The 19588-nt window shown below is 37.5% G+C and overlaps 1 long non-coding RNA gene across 1 annotated transcript in view; it reads left to right on the top strand.

Annotated features, from left to right (window-relative positions):
* The window catches only part of LOC139761241 (uncharacterized), a 10112-nt gene extending 5749 nt beyond the window's left edge, over nt 1-4363 (top strand). The window contains exon 2 of the long non-coding RNA XR_011715486.1: nt 4107-4363. This is a non-coding gene — a long non-coding RNA (uncharacterized lncRNA). The remainder of the gene's footprint in view (nt 1-4106) is intronic.
* The last annotated feature ends 15225 nt before the right edge of the window (nt 4364-19588 follow it).

Genomic DNA, 19588 nt, shown 5'->3' with positions numbered 1-19588 from the left:
ATGGAAGAGGAAGTGAATCATAGGGTGGGGGAGGGGGCGAAAATTCTGGGAGCCGTGAAGAATGTTTGGAAGTCGAGAACATTATCTCGGAATGCAAAAATGGGTATGTTTGAAGGAATAGTGATTCCAACAAAGATATATGTTTGCGAGGAGTGGCTATGGATAGAGTTGTGCGCAGGAGGGTGGATGTGCTGGAAATGAGATGCTTGAGGACAATATGTGGTGTGAGGTAGTTTCATCGAGTAGGTAATGTAAGGGTAAGAGAGATGTGTGGAAATAAAAAGAATGTGTTTGAGAGAGCAGAAGAGGGTGTTTTGAAATTGTTTGGTCACATGGAGATAATGAGCGAGGAAAGATTGACCAAGAGGATATATGTGTCAGAGGTGGAGGGAACGAGGAGAAGTGGAAGACTAAATTGGCTGTGGAAAGGTGGAGTGATAAAGATTTTGAGTTGCCGGGGCCTGAACATGCAGGAGGGTGAAAGGCGAGCAAGGAATAGAGTTAATATGAACGATGTGGTATATCGGGGTCGACGTGCTGTCAATGGATTGAACCAGGCCGTGTGAAGCGTCTGGGGTAAACCATAGAAAGTTGTGTTGGGCCTGGATGTGGAAAGGGAGCTGTGGTTTCGGTGCATTATTACATGACAGCTAGAAAATGAGTGTGAACGAATGGGGCTTTTGTTGTCTTTTCCTAGCGCTACCTCGCGCACATTAGGGGGGAGGGGGCTGTTATTCCATGTTTGGCGGGATGGTGATGGGAATAAATAAAGGGAGACAGTATGAATTCTGTACACGTGTATATATATATATGTCTGTGTGTGTATATATATGTGTACATTGAGATGTATAGGAATCTATATTTGCATGTGTGGACGTGTATGTATATACATGTGTATGTGGGTGGGTTGGGCCATTCTTTCGCCTGTTTCCTTGCGCTACCTCGCTAACGCGGGAGACAGCGACAAAGCAAAATAAAAAAAATACCATTATTATTATTATTAATATTGTTATTATTATTATTATTATTATTATTATCATTATTATTATTATTATTATTATTATTATTATTGTTGTTGTTATCATTATTGTTATCATTATTATTATTTTTTTTATTTTTATTATACTTTGTCGCTGTCTCCCGCGTTTGCGAGGTAGCGCAAGGAAACAGACGAAAGAAATGGCCCAACCCCCCCCCCATACACATGTATATACATACGTCCACACACGCAAATATACATACCTACACAGCTTTCCATGGTTTACCCCAGACGCTTCACATGCCCCGATTCAATCCACTGACAGCACGTCAACCCCGGTATACCAGATCGCTCCAATTCACTCTATTCCTTGCCCTCCTTTCACCCTCCTGCATGTTCAGGCCCCGATCACACAAAATCCTTTTCACTCCATCCTTCCACCTCCAATTTGGTCTCCCTCTTCTCCTTGTTCCCTCCACCTCCGACACATATATCTTCTTGGTCAATCTCTCCTCACTCATCCTCTCCATGTGCCCAAACCACTTCAAAACACCCTCTTCTGCTCTCTCAACCACGCTCTTTTTATTACCACACATCTCTCTTACCCTTACGTTACTCACTCGATCAAACCACCTCACACCACACATTGTCCTCAAACATCTCATTTCCAGCACATCCATCCTCCTGCGCACAACTCTATCCATAGCCCACGCCTCGCAACCATACAACATTGTTGGAACCACTATTCCTTCAAACATGCCCATTTTTGCTTTCCGAGATAATGTTCTGGACTTCCACACATTCTTCAAGGCCCCCAGGATTTTCGCCCCCTCCCCCACCCTATGATCCACTTCCGCTTCCATGGTTCCATCCGCTGCCAGATCCACTCCCAGATATCTAAAACACTTCACTTCCTCCAGTTTTTCTCCATTCAAACTCACCTCCCAATTGACTTGACCCACAACCCTACTGTACCTAATAACCTTGCTCTTATTCACATTTGCTCTTAACTTTCTTCTTCCACACACTTTACCAAACTCAGTCACCAGCTTCTGCAGTTTCTCACATGAATCAGCCACCAGCGCTGTATCATCAGCGAACAACAACTGACTCACTTCCCAGGCTCTCTCATCCCCAACAGACTTCATACTTGCCCCTCTTTCCAAAACTCTTGCATTTACCTCCCTAACAACCCCATCCATAAACAAATTAAACAACCATGGAGACATCACACACCCCTGCCGCAAACCTACATTCACTGAGAACCAATCACTTTCCTCTCTTCCTACACGTACACATGCCTTACATCCTCGATAAAAACTTTTCACTGCTTCTAACAACTTGCCTCCCACACCATATATTCTTAATACCTTCCACAGAGCATCTCTATCAACTCTATCATATGCCTTCTCCAGATCCATAAATGCTACATACAAATCCATTTGCTTTTCTAAGTATTTCTCACATACATTCTTCAAAGCAAACACCTGATCCACACATCCTCTACCACTTCTGAAACCACACTGCTCTTCCCCAATCTGATGCTCTGTACATGCCTTCACCCTCTCAATCAATACCCTCCCATATAATTTACCAGGAATACTCAACAAACTTATACCTCTGTAATTTGAGCACTCACTCTTATCCCCTTTGCCTTTGTACAATGGCACTATGCACGCATTCCGCCAATCCTCAGGCACCTCACCATGAGTCATACATACATTAAATAACCTTACCAACCAGTCAACAATACAGTCACCCCCTTTTTTAATAAATTCCACTGCAATACCATCCAAACCTGCTGCCTTGCCGGCTTTCATCTTCCGCAAAGCTTTCACTACCTCTTCTCTGTTTACCAAATCATTTTCCCTAACCCTCTCACTTTGCACACCAACTCGACCAAAACACCCTATATCTGCCACTCTATCATCAAACACATTCAACAAACCTTCAAAATACTCACTCCATCTCCTTCTCACATCACCACTACTTGTTTTCACCTCCCCATTTGCGCCCTTCACTGAAATTCCCATTTGCTCCCTTGTCTTACGCACTTTATTTACCTCCTTCCAGAACATCTTTTTATTCTCCCTAAAATTTAATGAGAGTATCATTAAATTTTAGGGAGAATAAGAAGATTATTATTATTACTATCATTATTATTATTACTAATATTATCATTATTATCATCATTATTATTATCATTATTACCTTAATTATTATTATTATCATTATTGCTATCATCATTATCATCATTATTATTATCATTATTATTATTATCATTACTATTATTATTATCATTTTTATTATCATTATTATTATTATTATTATCATTATTATTATTATTATTATTATTATTATTATTATTATTATTATTATTATTATTATTATCATTATCATCATTATTATTATTGTTATTACTATTATCATCATCATCATTATCATTATCACTGTTATTATTATCATTATTATTATCATTATTACTATTTTTGTTATTATTATCACTATTGTTATCATTATCATTACCAGTATTATTACTATTGCTATTATCATTATTATCATCATATATTATCTTTAGTCTATCACTTCTCTTATCATTAGAAATGTTTATAAAAAGTATATGTGTGTACGTGTGTGTGTGTGTGTGTGTGTGTGTGTGCGTGTGTGTGTGTGTGTGTGTGTGTCTGTCTGTCTGTCTGTCTGTCTGTGTGTGTGTGTATATGTGAGAGTGTGTGGGTGTGTTTGTGTATGTGCGTGTCTGTGTGTGTGTGTGTGTGTGTGTGTGTGTGTGTGTGTGTGTGTGTGTGTGTGTGTGTACGTGTGTGTGTATGTGGAAATGACACATGTCTCGGGTCCTTTAACATAATATAAGGCAACAGTATTTGAACATGACACATGTCAACAGTCCCTAAAAATGATACATGTCTGCAGTCTTTTAACATGGTATACGACAGCATTCTATGAACATGACACATATCAACATTCCCTGAACAGGACAGATGTTAAGAGTTCCTTTTCTTATCACTGTACGTGTCGACAGTCTCTAAACATGTTTCTTGTCAGCAGCCCTTAGTAATGAACGTAACTGAAACAGTGAATATCTGATTAACTAAGTTATGTCCTACAGACTTTTCGAGAGTAATAGAGAGGACTGGCCTATTGTGCTACTGAGTTTTGAGGAAACAGGTTTCACCGTCTCATCTGCTGAAGGGTATCTGGCCTAACCTGACCAGCTGAGCAGCAGGTTCAACATACAGGACTTCCTGACTGACGTCGGGAACAATCTGTTGAATTTCTTAGGGGGTCGGCTTGTAGGAGTTGCAGCCTGACCTCCTGAGCAACTGAAGAGGTCAAACAAAATAATAAAATCCATAAAAAAAATGTCTCAGTTGTTTATTACCCATGACCTGCGATGAGGAAACACAATCATGAGTATCCAGGAATCCTACACACCTGGAGGACACAGAACCACCACACACCTGGAGAACTTAGGGTTCTCATACACCTGGAGAATTCAAGCTTCCACATATCTGGATAATCAAATGCTGCCACACACCTGGAGATCCAAAACACCACACACCTTATGAATACTGAACCCACAAACACCTTGAAGATACAGGTTTAGAATCTAGGGCCACCACACACTTTGAGAATCCTGAGCCCCCTCACATGGAGGATCAACAATTCCAAGCATCTTCAGGATATAACATCCAGCACATATGGATGGTTTGCAACTCCAGTGCACCTGGAGAATCCAGAGCTTTCACACACCTGTATCATAAAGGAATCCCAAACACCTGGGTGATGAGAAAACACATGTAAATGGCATAGATCCCATACACACCTGGAGGACCATGAGCTTCTAAATACCTGTAGGGACGATGATCTCCACGTCTGGAAGATCTAGGACCCACGCAGACAAATAGATAGTCTAAGATCCATTCAAGCCTGGAGATCCAGAATCCCAACACATCTAGGGGTTCTAGGTCCTCCATATACCAGAAGTGTCAATGAATCCCACACACTCGGAGGATCCAGGACCTCCCAGATATGGAGGATAAAGAACCCCACACACCTGGAGGATCAAGATTACATAAACACATAGAAGGTCCAGGATACATGCCAAGATACATGGAGGACCCCTAAAACACCTATACTTAGCTTATATGTTTTATCTAGGCGAAGATGCACTTGATACGTTGGTGATGATTGGCTAAATGAAACATGTCCAAGTAACATAGCTGTATTTCAAATGTTTATCAGATATTTTGAATAGAATCTTATTTACTCACCTCAATTTCTCCCTCAGATACATGATAAATCAATTAATAATGCTAACGAGTAAAAGGATTATGAAGTAATGTGTTGGTAAGTGTAGACTAGATAACAATAACCTCCCAAGTCAATGACCCAAGCTTGTTCTCGGATGCACGTTACTTCATTTATAAATTTTCACATATTCTAACATAAGTTGGGAAAACTGCGCTAAACATATGAAGAAACAAAAAAGATTTGAAGACCAGAATCTACTCAAAAAATAGAATGAATGAAACTCACTGCTTGTGAAACGTTACGGGAAGGAAAAAAAAAGAAAATCACCTAAAGGGAACACACTTCCAGTCACTTATCATTAAGGATAATGCTCCATATCACTCTAAAATATCAAACTAAGTTCCAACAATCGGCTACAAAAAAGTACCAATTAATTCAGTGGTTAGAGGAAACTGATATTGATCACGATCCTTTTATTACAAAAGTTGAACTGCTTGAGATCTACAGCCGTCATAAACAAAATCAAATACACATAATAGATCAAATATGTGAGGAATGGAGATAGACGAAAAACATCAAGCAAAATATTATAGAGACATAAAACGCCTAGTGACCGTGGCTGTTCTTTTTACCTTCCCCGGAACGTTTCACAAAAAGAGTTTCATTAATTCCATGTTTTGAGTACATTCTGCTCTTAGAAAAAAACTGATAATTACATGCTTAATATGTAATTAATATATAATTCTTAATATGTTTAGTACAATTTGTCCTAATTTACTTTGAAATATACGAAAAGTTACAAATGAAGTAGCTTATATCAGAAAACAAGCATAGATCGTTGACTTGGGTGACTGTGGTTAGTTAATGTAGACTTTCCAAATCATTACTTCATAATTTCTTTATTCGTTAGCATTATCAATTGACAAAACATACATCTGAGGGAGAAATTTGAATTAGTATATAAGTTTCGAGTCATATTGTCCGGTAATTACTTGCAATACAACAATGTTATTCGGACATACTGCGTTTAGCCAATCATCACCAACATGTCATGTGCATCTTCGCCTAAACAAGAAAAAAAAAAAGAATGAGTATAGAGGGTCCCAGTTCCCCATTACCTGAGGATCAAGGAACACCAGACAGCACCAGACACGCAGATGATCTAGACACAGTGCATACCTAGAGATTCTAGGACCTTCACCCCGGCAAGCATGCAACATCCCCACACGCTTGGAGAATAGAGGACACGCCACACTTGGGGGATCCAAGACCTCCACAAACGCGTATAATTCAGGTGAACTGGTGGCACCTACTGTTGCTATTCTGTAGTAATAGTGTGTAGCAGGCAATCACTGTCAAGGGAGATACTCCTGCCTTCGTTTCAGTCGGGATAGTGGTGAGGACGCAGTGAACCAGCACTGTGGCGTCTGTTACTTACTTACGATTTCAGTCACAGAAAGCTGTCTGTTTTACCCTTACCTCAACCACATTTGAGTTGCTGATATTCAGTCCTAATCCTATATCCTCTTCTTGTCATGCACGACACTTAAAGACACATAACTCACACACATATCTATATATCTGTTTTTCTACCTTTCAATATTTCAAACTTTATGGCAGTACAACACACAGATCATTCTGCGGTACCGATTCGGAGCGGCACCACCGAGTGAGAAGGGTTGAGAGGATCTCTGGGACCACTTGCCATCATCATGCGACAGGGATCCACCCCACTTCCACGGCCACAGTTCTTAGGCCTGGCTCTTTTTCTATCTGTTTCTGCAACATTATTGACCACTACCTGTTTACCTCCTACCCTAAACTTTGTTTTCTCTCTCTCAGATATCTAACTGCTAAAGGTCACTCTTCTCTGAGCTAACGGATCTCCAGCTATAATCTGTATCATTATATCCGTTCCAACGGTGGAGATTGATCCGTTGTGGTACAAAATCATCTGTTCCTTGCCTTGTGGCTCTTGAGTCCCTAATTTTGATGTCATTTTGCTCAAAAGTTCTCTACCCTTGATTATCTTGGGTTTCTGTATCATTTATACCTCCAACCCCGACCAATTCGTAAAACTATGCACGAATCCCCGAATATTTTATATCTTCCCAAGAAGGTCTGCTCACTCACACCCATATGCTGATATCCTTTACGCAGGGGAGTTCAGTGTTCACAAAAATGATTGATTAGGCTCTAACTGGAACAATTAGGTAAATACCCTCACCAAGTTCTAGACCGTCAAGACCACTCTTCCAACACACTTGACCTCTTTATTACCTCCGAAACCCATAAGTCGTCATACACGCGTTTCACCCCTTTAGTTTCCTTTAACCAGAATGTTGTTTCTGTTGATTCTAACTAGGCACGACCAACCTCTATATAACCTTTCTCCCAAACGCCAGCTTTGGTCGGGAGGCTGTTGAAACAAATCCTTATATAGCAAAACTGGAATATCAAGTTATGCATAAAAGATGACTGAAAGTTTTTTAAACTTGCCTTAATGACCTAAGACTATAATATAACGCTGTAAGATAATAAGATAAAAGAAGAAACTGGTTTTTGAGTTTAAGAAAGAGGGTGAAAGGATAAATAAAAAGTAAATGTGACTAAAAGAAATGTTACTAGGGTTAGCACTGGTGAGGGACAGGTTAACTGAGATGTAAGTTTGTAGGAAGTAAACTTGGAGAAAGTAAACTGTTTTACAAACATAGGAATGAATATGGTAACTAATAATAGCATGGGAGCTAGGGAGCGTCACACTATGGGCGAAGATAATGAAAGCATTGAGGAATATGTGGAAAGGTAGATGACTTTCTAGAATGGTGAACATAGGCATATTTGAACCCATAGTGGTCCCGACAATTTTGTATTGGTGCGAGGAATGGCCTTTAGATGGGAAGGTACTGGAGAAGGGAAAATTTTGAAAATCAAATGTTTGAGAACAGTGTGTTTTGTGAAGAGTGATAATCTAGTAACAAATAAAAGGATAAGAAAGTCGTGAGTTAATGAAACGAGTATGGTTTAGAGACTTCAAGAATTTGCACTGGATTGGTTTGGGCATCGAGGATATATGTCAAAAGTGGTGGGAGCAAGAACAGAATGTTTTGTGACGAGGGTTAATGTAGTAGAAAACAAAAGGGTAAGAGAGAGTTGTGATATATGAAAAGTAAAATTTAGAGCTGAATAAGGTGCGCTGAACTGGTCTGGGCATTTGGGGACAGTACATGATGACATGATGACAAAGAGGATATATATGACAGCAGTGGTGGGAAGCGGACACCCGTCAATGAAATATCAATTTTGCATAAAACAACCTTATAAAAGATATTAATGAACAATAACTTTGTAAAAGAAATTCAAAACAAAGCAAGGGGAGCGACAACGCAGGGGGGAATAGCGACAGCCTAGCTCTGAAAGACGACAACAGCTCCGTACACGTCGGTAGTTGGTGCGCGACTGCGTGTCTGGCTGCTGCACACACACATGACCACTCCTTCTGTATGTCTTTTGCTGGTATTTGTATATCTATAAAGACCTTCTCAATGGTGCTGGACTTAGGCGTCATAATCTGAGCTAGGCTCCCGTTACTATATGTATTCCTTTTATAATAAACAAAATAAGAAATATAGAAGAATGTTCGTGAGCGGTGTTGAGAGGAGACCATATACTGTTCACCAGCCTTACGTATACAAGGCGTGTGGGGGCGGGTCGTCAACACAGCTCAATAAACAATCAACAGTGGCAGTTAATTGTCAGAAGCGTTTCAAGTGACCAGTTTCAAGGTGAGGCAATGGTGGTCATGAGGGCTGTTCCTTGTACCTCGCTAGTTAGCCCAGAGTTGAACGAGGCGGAGCTCAGTAATATACCTTTGTCGTGTGTAATGGCTGGATCATCTCTGCCATGTGAAGCAATCTACAAATCAACAGTTATGGAGTCAGGATTCGTATATGACTACAAATAATTAGATAAATTATCGTTGTTAGAATGGGCAGGTGTCCGCCTGACATGGGGCCCTTGTCTTTCGAGAGGCCGTTCTCAGAAAGTCTGTTTACTGTACAGTTATGTTATTGTTAGAGTCACCAGCAGGTCTCCTCGTAGCAGTTATCTACTGTCGTTGTCACACTAGTGAGCTTTTCACATACCTATTGTTTGTTGTCGTGGTTAGATTTTCTAGGTTTACGTCCTACATCTAGAGTGTGGACGGCCCGTTCTCTGATCTTGCCTAACAGGTCATTTCTTGTTTACATATTCGTCAGGTCCTTGCGTGGATCGGGCCCTTATCATACGGCCTCTGTAACACGTAAGTATGTTTTATTATCTCTGAATTTACAGCTGTCAACAGGTAAAGTTCGTTAAACCAGAATCTGTACCGTACGGAAAAGCAAACAAAAAACAAGATTTGCAAGATGATAACAGTCGATATTAGCCATCAGCAGGTAAAGTCATCAAGCCGCACCATACATACGTCAGACAGTAACATCAGTTGTATAACAGGATGTATATATGTTGTTGGATTGAAGGGCTATCACCTAAAGGTCATGAAGCCAAAATGTGAACCATAACCACTTACAGCTGGAGTCCGGGAACAAATTTCATATTATGTCTCAAACAGAATAAAGTAGTCAGTTTCAGTTAAGTATTCTGCACTTCAACTGATTGATGCTATGGCAAGGATGAAAAGAATTACAAACAATGAATACTCATTGTAAGGATCACATCAAGGATGAAACATATATAACTAGAAGTGTTAAGGAAACAAAGATAGTGAAATACCTTTACCCGGGATCAGTTGCACCTGTGGCAGTGGACACAGCTTTGTAATGCTTGATCACTTACAGCTGATAAACTTTAATACAAAAGTGTTAGGTATTGTCCCTCGGAAGAATGTTTTCCAAATATCTACAGAAGACATATCTGTGTTAAATAGACGCCATTTCTAGGAAATATCTTTACCCGGGACGTGTAGCACCTGTGTGGATGGACACAACTTTGTAATGCATGATCCATTACACGAAATGAACTTCACTAACGAAGACCTATGCAACGGCTCGCTGGAGAACATTCAACAAATCTCTATACCGAGTTTTTATTATAGATACAAGACATTTGTTGAAAGTGAACATAAGATTTATGATAGAAAAGGGACGTAATAGCATATAGTTTGTTACGAAAATGAAGTACTCCTGCCTTAAACTAGTTCTCTTGTGTTATTTTTCTTTTAAATCCCCAGAGGAGAAAACGTTCTGTTATTTATGATAATAAAGATTTATGTTTTTATCACCTTTTTGAATTTCTTATGATCTTTACTGATTCTGGCTGACACGCATTGGTTTAAACAACCATTAAAGTTCAACACAATACATAGTCCTCATAAACAAATAATCTATCAGAACAACATTATGTTTCATCAGATTCCTTAAGTCTACTGTAACATTTTGAAGTACATAACATATTTTCCAGTTTCATCTAGCGCAGCACTCTCTTCGCCCCAACATTCTTCTTTTCTGAAATCTCTACAAATCTTCACCTTTCCCTCCACAAGACAATATTATTATACCTAGTCGCTGTCTTCCGCGTTAGCTCAAGGAAACACACGAAAGAATGGCCCAACCCACCCACATACACATAGATATACATACACGTCCACACACGCACATATACATACCTATACATTTCAACGTATACAAACAAATACATACACAAACATATGCGTATATACCCATGTACATATCCATACCTACTGCCTTTATCCATTCCCATCGCAACTCCGCCATATATGAAAATGACTGCTCAAAATCTTTTTTCACTCCATCCTTCCACCTCCAATTTGGTCTCCCACTTCTCCTCATTCCATTTAACTTTGACACATATATCCTCTTTGTCAATCTTTCCTCACTCATTCTCTCCGTGTGACCAAATCATTTTAATACACCTTCTTCTGTTCTCTCAACTATACTCTTTTTATTACCACACATCTCTCTTACCCTTTCATTACATACTATATCAAACCACCTTACACCACATATTGTCCTCAAACATCTCATTTCCTACACATTCACCCTTCTCCGCAAAACCCTAACTATAGCCCACGCCTCATAACCATAGAACATCGTTGGAACCACTATTCCTTCATACATACTCATTTTTCCTCTTCGAGATAATATTCTTTCCCTCCAACATACACATTCTTCAACGCTCCCGGAACCTTCGCTCTCTCCCCAAACCTATGACTCGCTTCCGCTTCCATCGTTCCATCCGCTATCAAGTCCACTCCCAGATATCTACAACACTTCACTTTCTTCATTTATCTCCATTCAAAGTTACCTTCCAATTAACTTGTCCCTCAACCCCACTGAACTTAATAACCTTGCTCTTATTCACATTTACTCTCAGCTTTTTTCTTTCACACACTTTACCAAACTCAGTCACCAGCTTCAGCAGTTTCTCACCCGAATCAACCGCCAGCGCTGTATCATCAGCGAACAACAACTTACTCACTTCACAAGCCCTCTCATCCACAACAGACTGCATACTTGCCCCTCTCTCCAAAACTCTTGCATTCACCTCCCTAACTACCCCATCCATAAACAAATTAAACTACCATGGAGACCCCACGCACCCCTTATGCAAACAGACATTCACTAGGAAGCAATCACTTTCCTCTCTTCCTACTTGTACACATGCCTTACATCCTTTGTAAAAACTTTTCACTTCTTCTGGCAAGTTGCCTTCCGCAGAGGATCTGTATCCACCCTATCCAATTCCTTCTCCAGATCCATAAATGCTACATACAAGTCCATCTGTATTTCTAAGTATTTCTCACATACATTCTTCAAAGCAAGAATGATAGTAATAATGATAATAATAACGATAACAGTAATGACAATAATAATATTAGTGATAATAATAATAATAATAATAATAATGATAATGATAATAATAATGATTATAATAATAATAATAATAATAATAATAATGATAATAATAACAATAATAATAATAGTAATTATAATAATGATAATAATAATAATAATAATAATAATAATAATAATAATAATAATAATAATAATAATAATAATAATAATAATAATAATGAAAAATTATAATAATAATAATAATAATAATAATAATAATAACAACAACTTATACTTACATAAGTTGGATTGGATGTGGAACATCTTATTGCAACTGGGGAACTTCTTGGAGAAGGCGCTTTCAGAACGGCTTATCGTGTGAAATGGGACGGTTCCGACACCGTACTTAAGGTCGGAAAGACTCTCAGTTTTGCACCTGTGATGTATGAGCTGGAGGCCTATTTTCTGGTAAAAGTCAGTGTAGCCGGAGGAGCCCATCGACTGCTGGCCACCTCTGACGATCCTCCAACTCTTCTCATAACCTTCGTTGGTTCCGACACCCTCGGAGACCTGCTCCTGGATCGAGAACTTTCTTACAAGTACCTAGGCCTCATCGGACTTCAGGTCTGCCTCCATTTCAAAGAGCTACATGCCATTGGTGTCTACCACAATGACCTACACACGGGAAACATCGTGGTCACCATCCCACACGATCTCTCACTCCCGCTCGAGGTCACCTTGATAGATTTTGGCCTTGCCTCATACCATCCATCTGACCTTACTCAATTGCCGGCAGACGACAGGTACCACGTCTTGAAGACTACGAACAGTTGCGCCCTCACTCCCATAACACCAGACTTGGGTGACTTGGGGTACCTCCCTCACGACGACATACTCAGCGCAACGCAACAGGAGGCGCCAGAGTCTGTCATCAACGCAGCTCGCCAGGCCGCTCTAGGCCATATTAATGATATAGATGAGATCATTTCTGCATTGACGGAATTCGTCTCAAGTTGTACCACCTCCTCATGACCCAGTCACCACCCGTGGGGGAGTGACAGGGCCATATGGCAGCGCTCGTAAGAGTAGAGAGATGTGGGGGTTGTCAGAGAGGGACCCCTCTGTACAGTGTGGTGCCTTCAACGTACAGCCCAAAACATGTGACAAGCCTCATCTGAGGACCAGTTTTACCAGGACACCAATAGGACAATTGGGATGTTGTGTATCTCCACCCAAGTGTTCCATGCACTGGAAGAAGGTAGTGTGGGGGGGATGATGAGGACTCGAAGTCGATCCCCTGACCTAGCCTCCAAGTGGCGGGTCTGGTTAACTCTTGAGGACACATTAACTCTCAGAGGCTAACAGGGGTCACACACTTACACACACACACACACACACACACACACACACACACGCACACACACACACACACACACACACACACACACACACACACACACACACACACACACACACACACACTTGGATTGCTAACATATATCCTTCCTAGGTATCAGAGACAAAATATTATTACTGGAAGATATGCCCAAACATTTATTGACGGAATTAAAACATTTTACAGCAGTCACCTGCATAGTGGTGATGTAGGCAGGCGTGAGAATAATTCTGCTTGTAGAGTTTCATTTTATTTATCCCAAGTCACTCTGGCCGAGGCGTGATGATAATCCCTCATAAGACCATTTCTCACGAATCCCTCGCAGACTGATGACTGCAAGTGGATCCACGAAGCGAAATGGAATAATGACGTTCCAGACGGAGGCGTATATCAAGTTCTCTTCTCATGTTCTGGTACATAAATGCTGGCCTGGAAACACATAAGGAAATTCCTGACCCTACCTGACGGGAGAGACCATCATAGGTCAGGTGTGAGTGGGGCAGAAGTGACCTGTTTACTGCATTTCCCTGAAATTCGTATTGTCTTCGTCTTATGTTTATTTCCAGTCACTTCAATGGAAACAAATGTTATGTCCAGTAACGTCGTATTAAATGGTCGATTGTTCACTTCTACTTCCCAACCTTTGAGAAATATAAAGACAATACAGAAAAATATCTGAAATATTGAAGTGGTGTACCAGCAAAAGAAATCAGCTGCTGCTGTAACCAACAGTGCCACAATACCACTGTAACCAACAATGCCACAACACCACTCAAACCAACAGTGCCACAACATAACTGTAACCAAAAGTGCCACAACACCACTGTAACCAACAGTGCCACAACATCACTATATCCAAAAGTGCCACAATACCACTGTAACCAAAAGTGCCACAACACCACTGTAACTAGCATTGCCACACCACCACTATAGCCAACAGTGCCACAACTCCACTGTAACTAATAGTGCCACAACATCACTGTAACCAACAGTGCCACAAAACTACTGTAACTAACTGTGCCACAACACCACTGTAACTAACAGTGCCATAAAAGCATTGTGGCCAACAGTGACACAACCCCCCTGCAACTAACAGTCCCAAAAAGTCACTGTAACTGAGAGTGCCACAACACCACTGTAACTGAGAGTGCCACAACACCACTGTAACCAACAGTGCCACAACACCACTGTAACCAACAGTCCCACAACACCACTGTAACCAACAGTCCCACAACACCACTGTAACTAACAATGCCACAACATTACTGTAACCAACAGTGCCACAACACCACTGTAACTAACAGTGCCACAACACAATTGTAACCAATAGTGCCACAACGCCACTATAAACAATAGTGCCACAACATCACTGTAACCAACAGCGCCACAACACTACTCTAACTAATAGTGCCACAACATCACTGTAACCAACAGTGCCACAACGTCACTGTAACCAAGAGTGCCACAACATCACAGCAAACAACAGTGCCACAACACCACTGTAACCAACAGTGCCACAACACCACTGTAACCAACAGTGGCGCAACACCACTGTACCTAACAATACCACAACATTACTGTAACCAACCGTGCCACAACACCACTGTAACTAACAGTGCCACAACACAATTGTAACCAATAGTGCCACAACACCACTATAACCAATAGTGCCACAACATCACTGTAACCAACAGTGCCACAACACTACTCTAACAAATAGTGCCACAACACCACTATAACCAACAGTGCCATAACATCACAGCAACCAACAGTGCCACAAAACAACTGTAACCAACATTGCCACAACATCACTGTAACCAACAGTGCCACAACACCAATATAACCAACAGTGCAACAACACCACTATAAATAACAGTGCCACAACATCACTGTAACCAACAGTGCCACAACACCACTGCAACTAACAGTGCCACAACACTACTGTAACCAACAGTGCCACAACACTACTATAACCAACAGTGCCACAACTTCACTGTAACCAACAGTGCCTCAACACATCACTGTAACCAACATTGCCAGAACATCACTGTAACCAACGGTTCCACAACATCAATGTAACCAACAGTGCCACAACACTACTGTAACTAACAGTACCACATCACTGTAACCAACAGTGCCACAACACCGTTGTAACTAACAGTGCCACAACACCACTGTAACGAACAGTGCCACAACACCACTGTAACCAACAATGTCAACACATCACTGTAACGAACAGTGCCACAACACCACTATAACAAACAGTGCAACAACACCACTGTAACTATCACTGCCACAACACTACTGTAACCACCAGTGCCACAACACCACTGTAACCAACAGTGTAAATACGTATATATATATATATATATATATATATATATATATATATATATATATATATATATATATATATATATATATATATATATATATATATATATATATATATATATATATATATATATAAAGTGCACTTGGGAAGTTTTCGTGTTTCATTTTCCCCGTGGACTTGTAGGAATATATATATATATATATATATATATATATATATATATATATATATATATATATATATATATATATATATATATATATATATATATATATATATATATATATATATATATATATATATATATATATATATATATATATATATATATATATATATATATATATATATATATATATATATATATATATATATATTTATTTATATTCATGTATATATATATATATATATATATATATATATATATATATATATATATATATATATATATTCTTTTTCTTTTCTTTCAAACTATTCGCCATTTCCCGCATTAGCGAGGTAGCGTTAAGAACAGAGGACTGGGCCTTTGAGGGAATACCCTCACCTGGCCCAATTCTCTGTTCCTTCTTTTGAAAAAAAAAAAAAAAAAAAAAAAAAAAAAAAAAATATATATATATATATATATATATATATATATATATCAACTGACTGTAATATTCTTCTCTTGTGTCTCCCATGATGAGGTGATTATTACACGAAAGTGCACTTGGGAAGTTTTCGTGTTTCATTTTCCCCGTGGACTTGTAGGAATATATATATATATATATATATATATATATATATATATATATATATATATATATATATATATATATATATATACATATATATATATATATATATATATATATATATATATATATATATATATATATATATATATATATATATATATATATATATATATATATATATATATATATACATGAATATAAATAAATAAATATATATATATATATATATATATATATATATATATATATATATATATATATATATATATATATATATATATATATATATATATATATATATATGTATATATATATATATATATATATATATATATATATATATATATATATATATATATATATATATATATATATATATATATATATATATATATATATATATATATATATATATATATATATATATATATATATATATATATATATATATATATATATATATATATATATATATATATATTCCTACAAGTCCACGGGGAAAATGAAACACGAAAACTTCCCAAGTGCACTTTCGTGTAATAATCACCTCATCATGGGAGACACAAGAGAAGAATATTACAGTCAGTTGATATACATCGAAGAAACGAAGTTAAGACGCCATTTGGTAAACATGTGATTGTCCAAAACATACAACGAGTGTTCATAAACTTATCATTTACAAATCTTATCAACAATAAAGTTATCTAATTTTTAGAGACCATCACTAATATTAAGATTATAATTCTTTGTGTAATTAATAATGGAAGATTCAATGATATTTCTCTTGGTAATAGAGTTAGAGTTAACAACTGAGATGGCGTTACTCCAGTTAATACAATGATCATAGTTTTTAAAATGATTAAACAAGGCATTTGATTCTTGTCCCGTTCTTATACTATATTTATGTTGCTTAAGTCTAACAGAAACATCCTTACCAGTCTGGCCAACATAAAATTTTATCACAGTTTCCTCAAGGAACTTTATAGATGCAACAAAGAGAATTTTCTGGTGAATTTCTGATTAAGATATTCTTTATAGTATTATTGTTGCTTAAGGCAACATTTACATTAAATGGTTTAAGCAACATGGGAAACAAAGTGAAATTATTATGAAAAGGGAGAACTAAAAGATTCTTGGTGTCAATGGGAGGTTTGGGCTCAACTATATAAAATGATTTCTTTGCTAACTTAGGGGATTTATCAATGAAAGATCTAGGGTACTTTAAATTAGATCCAATAGAATATATCTTCTCAAACTCATCATCAATAAACTCTGGACTGCAAGTACGTAATGCCCTTAGGAACATACATTGAAATGATGATAATTTAACTCTGTCATGTTGAGATGAGTAATAATGGATATATGAGCATACGTTGGTAGGTTTTCTGCATATGCTAAACTTAAACTTGTTTCCTTGTCTATGGATCATGCAATCTAAAAATGGTAACATACCATTACTTTCATTTTCTACAGTAAATTTGATGGAAGGTACTAAATTGTTAAGTAAGGGGAGAGATATTTGTAAATCTTGATTTGTTGGCCAAACACAAAGAACATCATCTACATACCTAAACCAAATTGCATAAGAAGGTAAGATATCCTTTAGTAATTTTGTTTCAAAAAATTCCATATAAAGATTACTTAGTAGAGGTGAAAGAGGGTTACCCATTGCCATACCAAATTTTTGAGCATAATAATCCCATTAAAGTGAAATACAAAGTCTTTTATACACAATTTTATCAGTTCAATGAAATTAGACTTTGAAACAGGTAAATGAATATCATTCAAGACATCAAATAAATATTCGAAAAGGTCATCAACTGGAACTTTAGTGAACAGTGAGGAAACATCAAAACTAACTAGTTTTAAATCAACAATATTGCTGTGTTTAAATCAACAATATTGCTGTTTAGCTTGTTGACTAAATCTACATTGTTCATGATATTAGAATTTGATACCTTACCCACTAAAGGGTTTAATAAGGAAACTAACCATTTTGATAATTTATGTGAAGGAGGCTACTGAACTCACAATAGGTCTTGCTGGAAAATTTTGTTTATGTGTTTTGATAAGTCCATACATATATGGCAATGAAGGGGACAAAGATGACAAATTTTTCATAAGAGAAATGTTGCCTTTCAACAACAACCTCATTTCTTTATTGAATTGAGAATTAACTGCTTCTAAGGGATTTTTACTAAATTTAGAATATGTTGTGCTATCATTTAGAAGATCATTTATTTTAGATAAAAAGTTACTTTTGTCTAAAATCACAACAGTGTTAGCCTTGGTATGTTGGTGTCGGTATGGCAATGGATAACACTCTTTCATCTGTACTAAGTAATCTTTATATGGATTTTTTTGAAACAAAACTACTAAAGGATATCTTACTTTATAATGCAATTTCGTTTAGGTATGTAGATGATGTTCTTTGTGTTTGGCCAACAAATGAAAATTTACAAATATTTCTGCCCTTACTTAACAATTTAGTACCTTCCATCAAATTTACTGTAGGAAATGAAAATAATGGTATGTTACCATTTTTAGATTGCATTATCCATAGACAAGGAAACAAGTTTAAGTTTAGCATATACAGAAATCCCATCAATGTATGCTCATATATCCATTATTACTCATCTCAACATGACATAGTTGAATTATCATCATTTCAATCTATGTTCCTAAGGGCATTAAGTACTTGCAGTCCAGAGTTTATTGATGTTGAGTTTAAGATGATATATTCTATTGGATCTAAGTTAAAATACCCTAGATCTTTCATTGATAAATCCCTTAAGTTATCAATGAAATCATTTTATAGATTTGAGCCCAAACCTCCCATTGACACCAAGAATCTTTTAGTTCTCCCTTTTGATAATAATTTCACTTTGCTTCCCATGTTGCTTAAATCCTTGTAACATGTAAATGTTGCCTTTAGCAACAATAAAACTATAAAGAACTTCTTAATCAGAAATTCACCTGAAAATTCTCTTGCTTGCATCTATAAAGTTCCTTGTG

This window comes from Panulirus ornatus, chromosome 39 (assembly GCF_036320965.1).
Source record: "Panulirus ornatus isolate Po-2019 chromosome 39, ASM3632096v1, whole genome shotgun sequence".
In the NCBI taxonomy this organism is placed as follows: domain Eukaryota; kingdom Metazoa; phylum Arthropoda; class Malacostraca; order Decapoda; family Palinuridae; genus Panulirus; species Panulirus ornatus.
The sequence above is the reverse complement of the archived record's forward strand: the minus strand, read 5'-3'. Positions and strand labels throughout refer to the sequence as shown.